Below are 6,293 nucleotides of genomic sequence, written 5' to 3' on the forward strand. Positions count from 1 at the left end.
ACTCCTGCTACAGAGGTCAGTGCCTCATCGCTCTGTAGAACTCTGTATTCTTGAATGAAACCAACTCTTCTGATTCACGTTTTCCTTTTATTTCCTTTTTTTTTTTTTCTTTTTTTGCATGACTGGAACTTTTGACCAGTTGTTGTTTTTCCTTCCTGCTTTTCCTTTCCTCCCAGGAAACAGTCAACAGCAAGTTATTACCCAGAATGATTACGTGATCCCCAGCTCCATGCCTTGGAGACAGGTCTTGAGCCAATAACGGTCGCTGTGACACAAGCATGCGTGCGAGGGGAAGAGGGAGGGCAGCGCAGGAACTGCATTCCCCCACAGATAAACTGAGTCAAGTGTGACTAGAGCTGGTGACTTCATTTCTTAAAATAAGGAAAGGAAGGTAGTCGTGGTCAATGGCAGCAAGAGACCCACTGTGATTGAGTCCCCTCTGAAGATGTGGGCTGTGCTACTTCATTTCTTTCTGCTCATATTAAAAATTGAGCATGGGGAGCTTTCTTTCCTGAAATACTTGTTGCTTTGGAAGAAAAGGATGACTGGCACACTTGAAGGAGAGCGGGATATACAATTATATAAAGCAGCACAAAGATAGCTCAGATAAAGCCACTTAGGTCTTCTAATTTTTCAGGCACAAAAACCTTTGCAAATGTGTCTCTACTAAGAAAGCTGAATTTCTGGAGCAGGTGAGCAGAGTATTGCTTTCACTGTGATAAAGTAACTGGCAAAGTGCACTGGGTTTTGTACGTAACTGCTGCTACACAGTCTACTTGAACCCAGTATTTCAAGGGGTGAGGAGCATCTGCAGTCATGTAACTAATTCTCAGGACCTCCTGCTGTGACACCGGCAAAGAGACATCAAGGAAATCCTGAGACATACAGAGATGATGTCTTAACTAACGCCATAGCACAGTTCCACACTCAAGCTGGGAGTGGAGTTCCAAATCCTGCCTCCAACCCTAGCCTCCATTTTCCTCTGTCCAAATAAACCTGGTCTGTAAGGCACTCTTTCTGCCTTCATCTTTCCTTCCTGACTTGGAAAATCCATACCTCCCCCGCAGCAACCATTCTTCCCCCACCCCCCTAAAAACAAAGTGCACCAAAATGTGACCTTGTTGATTAACAGTGCGGCCAGCTGCACGCTCAGGAAGTGGAAGCACGGAGACAAAAGCCACCCGAGACAAGAAAACAGAAATAGATAAAATCCTCACCAGCGACGTTGACGCGCTGAGATCAGAAAGGCAGAGGATGAAAGGGCAGGAAATGGGTTTCCAATTGCAGGGTAGCAGGTACCAAAGGCAACAAAATGCTTGGAAAGGAAAGAGTTTACCACTGAGCTACACTAGATCATGGAATGTTGTGCCCATGTGTTTTACAGCAGCCACGTGACTTTAGCACTACCAAGCTGTCCAGCTCTGGGCAAGCACTCAGTAATAGCCCAGGAGGCCACCATGTGTATAGGATGATTTTCCCCCTTTTACAGAAGAATCCAGCAAAATAAAGTGGTTCAGCCAAAGTCACTCAAAAACCCGTCTAACATAGAATTGATAGTGTCCTGAGAGGTCCATTTACTCTCTGTTCTAGCTCCACTGCTGTCTGTCACAGATCCAAATGCTGATCTGAATGGAGTCCCAGCTGCCTTTGACCAAGGATTCTGAGGGAACCTAGTTCTTAATTTCTTGTAACCAGGAATCTCAACAGGCAAACTCAAAGACTGAATAGGTTACGGATAACAACTTACCCCTACAGATGTCAGTCCAGAACCAAAGCAGTTCATGGGGGCAGGCAACAACATCAGAAGCTGACCCTAATCTGGTCCTGATCTGGGAGAAGAAATGCAGACCATGGAAGTTCTGTTTTACCAGCCTGGAAGCAAACAAAACCATCACCATCCTTTTTTCCAAGGTCCAAATGACTACCGCTCCCAACTGTGTTCATGTGTCACCCACGTGCTGTGCCTGCTGCGACAAACACAGGTCAACCTCAGTCAGGTACATCCCTAGGGCTTTTTGCCACGTGAGAACATCTGGCAGAAAGGAGCTGAAAGGTCCTCGCTTCCTGCGCTCCACAAGGCCAGCGGTTCCTGTGTCAGCAGCTGCTGACCCAGCGATAGCATGGACACCTGTCATGGAGGCATTGAGGACATGCCTTACATTTCTGCTTTGTTCTGGATATAAGCTGTGAATTCATTTATATTCAGAAATTAGGCCGAAGAAAGCACTAACACCACAAGGCTGATCAGAGCAGAGACTGATACGAAAAAAAAAGTATAAATTAAATTCACCTCTTAACTCCGCCCTATTTCTTACTCTGTGAAGAACCTCTCACTTCCCAAAATCCCAAAGAGGACATTGGATTAACGTTTTCTGATGTCTATATACAACTAGGCAGTACTGTAGTAACAACGTTTAAAAATTCAAGTGGACTTAGAAGGATAAAAGTGCTCCAGGGCAAATAATAATTATTCTTCCTGAGTACTTATACAGCCTGTCAAGCTGAACTCAGACCTATACTGAAGCTAGGCTAAGACCAGTAGGTGAGCTAGTAAGTTTAAAGGTAGTTTAGATATGCGCGTCAGATGCAGTGGCTGCAGTACAGCCAAAACAGTTAGAATTTGGAAAAAAAAGTTTTCTCCTGTGGGCTTTCTGGAGGAGTTCATCCCTTACTCTGGCCATTGGATCAATCTGTGATGGTAATCCACGGCTGTCCTTCTCTAATCTTCTTCACCATACAATAGTCGTATACATATATAAAAATAACCTGTGTAGCTGTGGTTAACTGGACAGAGAGCATGCAGAGAGCCTCAGCACTGACACACAGTCAGCACAGTTACTGAGCAGAGGATTACTGCCATGAACTAAAAGGAGCTTTTTTGGTTACTCTGTTAAATAGCTGAACTCCAGCCAGGCCCCTCCATGTGGTTGCCTTTCTAGCGCAAGATCAGGCACAGTGTTCAAGTGATCCGAGTACTTACAGGGCTACAATAAACCACACAATTGTGTTGGATTAAAAATAAAAATTAAAAGATGTGTGAAAAGCCCCCTGGGATATGCTACATGACTTGCATGTTGCTTCTCATACTCCACTGCCCAGGCCGTGACCAACTCTTGGGTAAATCCATCAGTGACAAAGAGCATTTACCCTTTGTCCCCTACCCCCTGCATTAACCACCCTTCCATGTGGTCATTTTCCTTCCTGCCGAGAACTGACTGCAGCTTCCTCTGGGGCCCACCATCACAGCTCTTAAATCAGGCAGAGTGATCTCTCCTGAGTGAAGCAGGTCACTCCCTTCCTCACCATGCTGAGCTCTTTATCTCTGCCGCCCCTGCTACCCTGGGAAGCTGTGGAACCGGAAAGCGGAGCCAAGCCCCCTGCATGGCAACTCAGATGACACACAGCCTTCACTGTGGTGTTCAGTTAAGGAAAATAATTCTCCAAGCAGCACTTCTGCACACCTCTAGGCCTTGCTATGGGCACTGAGAGATGTTAGCATGCAACTACAAATGCTGTACTAGAGACCTCACAGGTCATGGCAGTGCAGTTTCTTTAAAGGGTTATTGTAAGAGCCTGAATTTGGGGACTAAAATGACAAACATGTCTGTAAAATTTTCAGAGTGCTAGCAAGCTCTGCATAGGAGCTGGGGACAAGGACTGAATGCACTGGCAAGAATCCGCGCAGGGTTCAACCTGGCAGCAGCAGGTGGAACTGAAGACCACTGAAGGTCAGGGGCACAGGCTGAGCTACAGGTGAGGACTGCTTCTCTGTAATGGCAAAGGACACTGCAGGCTGACTGAGCGGTCTCCACATTCCTCAGTGGATGTCTTGCTCTACAGCACTGGTAAGACTAGGGCTTGGTGGCATGGGCTGAGCTGAGCAAGGAAGTTTTCACGGCACCTGCTTGAGAAAATGGATTTCACCAGCTCCATGAAATATTAAACAAAATGGCAAAAGAGGAGCCAAGAATGCAAGTGTCAAACGCAAGGCTGGAGGAAACAACTTTGTAAACACCTTGTTCCTGCATTTTCCTCCAGCTCCGTGCCTGAACTCTCCATGGTCACTCAGGTCTGAAAATAAACCAAGAGCTTTTAAATAGAGGCCAGCAACAGAGCTTTCTTTAGGAAATGCAGGTGTGGAATGTGACCTTTTCTCCATCATGTAGCAGGCCCGCCATGACCCTAAATCAGGTGGTCTGCTAGCAAGCAGGCTGCTACGGCTGGACAACTACAGACATGTTACTTTGAGTAACTGTTGTCAGAAGAATGGCAGCTTTGTAGACTAGGCTACAAAGCAGGGGAAGAAAGGAATTTGCTATGGATATAACAGGGGAACATGTTAACACACTGGAATTGGACTAATACAAACACTGTTCAAAACCCCATTAGGTATGACACCAAGTTATGTGCCTTCAGAGCAGAAAATCAGGCTTTTCCTTCTTTGATGAATCAGAAGTAATTGCTGTGCATGCTGAAAGCACAGTGACTCATTAAAAAAAAAAAAAAGCTAACAAAGCTATTAATCTTGTGTTTTCACGACATACTTGGCATTATCAAGTAACTACTCATACAATGTGAAGTTGTATATGATCTTAACAGGAAAGCCCAGTGCATCATCCTTACGCTGTTATTTACATGATGACACTAACATTTCAAATACCACTCAAGATGAGAGACATTCTCTGAAAACATCTCATGGGAGCAGTAAAACGGTGGAAAGAAAACTCTTCTGTCAGGAGATGTGTGCAGATACCAAACCGTTGAGCAACCCTTCAGAATTGTGCCAGATAAGCATGACATGGCAGATAATATGATAAAATAAGGAGACTTAAGAATATGAAGGGCAAAGCTGCTGCACAGAAAAAAGCACAGACAATTATCAGAAGTGATTGGAAAAATGGGCAGAGATGAGAAATGTGCTTTTTCACCATTGCATCCTGCAAGATACAGTCTGTTTAAAGCACTTCAGTTTAGTGGCTTCAGGATGCAGTAAAGCTCTGTTGAACATTTACTCAATGCAGAGGAACTGCATGATTTCAGCACTGGCTGATGAGCAGCACTTAATGAGGCTCCGCAACAAGCTGCATTAGCGAAACCTCACAGCACGCATTTACACAGTACCTGCCAAAACCAACCCTGTCTTCCCAGCACTGTTTGCCCTTCACATTTCCTTCAGCAGCAAAATGAATCTTCAGATGAATGTTCGTTAAAGAAACAATCCTCACCAAAACACAGAGATGAGTGATTTTTGGTTGGAGGCAGGAGATTACAAAATATAAAGGATGCCTTATGTCTTTAGGACCCATTTGTTATTACAAGAGGCAACAAATCCCTCCTTCCACAACACTGCCTTCACAGCACAACAGCATGACCCAAGTTAGGATTTTGGCAACCTGTGTCCTACAACAATCACAGAACAATTGAGACTGGAAGGGGTCTCAGGACATCATCTAATCCTTACACCCAGGATGCTGTTGGGCTTCTTTGCCTCCAGGGCATGTTACTGGCTCGTGTTCAACAACGACACGAAGGACCTCTCTGACCTTCTCTGCAAAGCTGCCTTTCAGCCAGCCAGTCCCCAGCATGGGGTTATCCCTCCCCAGGTGCAGGACTTTGCACTTCCCTTTGGGGAATTTCATGAAAGTCCTGTTTTCCCATTTCTCCAGCCCATCACGGTCTCTCTGAATGGCAGCACAGCCACTGGGTGAGTCAACCATTCTTCTCCGTTTTGCATCATCTGCAAATTTGCTGAGGATGCACTGTCCTATTACCCAGGTCATTAATGAAGATGTTAAACAATATTGACCCCATATTGCCACAGTCAAAGTGAAGGCTTTAGACTCAGTCGTCTTTATAGAGATTTGCCAGAGAAAAAACAAACAAAACTTTCCTCCACCTCCCACTCCCGGGAATGTATTTTATTCTGTGCTGTATCCTGACACATCACTTTTGCTGCGTCTGCAACAGGAGTTTGCAAGAGGAATGACACCTTCACAAAAGAGCCATAGACATGCGGCTAAACAAATTAATGACGTTAGGGCACACAGACAAAAAGCAATAAACCGTAAAAGATGCAAGCTATTTACTACCCAGCAATGCACAAACAGAGTTAGCTAATTTTGTATAGAAAGGGTAGCACCAGGGAAGGTGCAAAGATTAAAGCAGGCAGGAAAATATGTGGATTTGTTTTGATGGAAACTTTATGACTTGCTCTAGTGTAGAATCAGGTGTGGAAGTGACTTCACTGCAATTATACAGTTACATAAAAAGACTAAATAATAATCAGAAAAGAA

This window comes from Harpia harpyja, chromosome 19, assembly GCF_026419915.1.
Source record: "Harpia harpyja isolate bHarHar1 chromosome 19, bHarHar1 primary haplotype, whole genome shotgun sequence".
In the NCBI taxonomy this organism is placed as follows: domain Eukaryota; kingdom Metazoa; phylum Chordata; class Aves; order Accipitriformes; family Accipitridae; genus Harpia; species Harpia harpyja.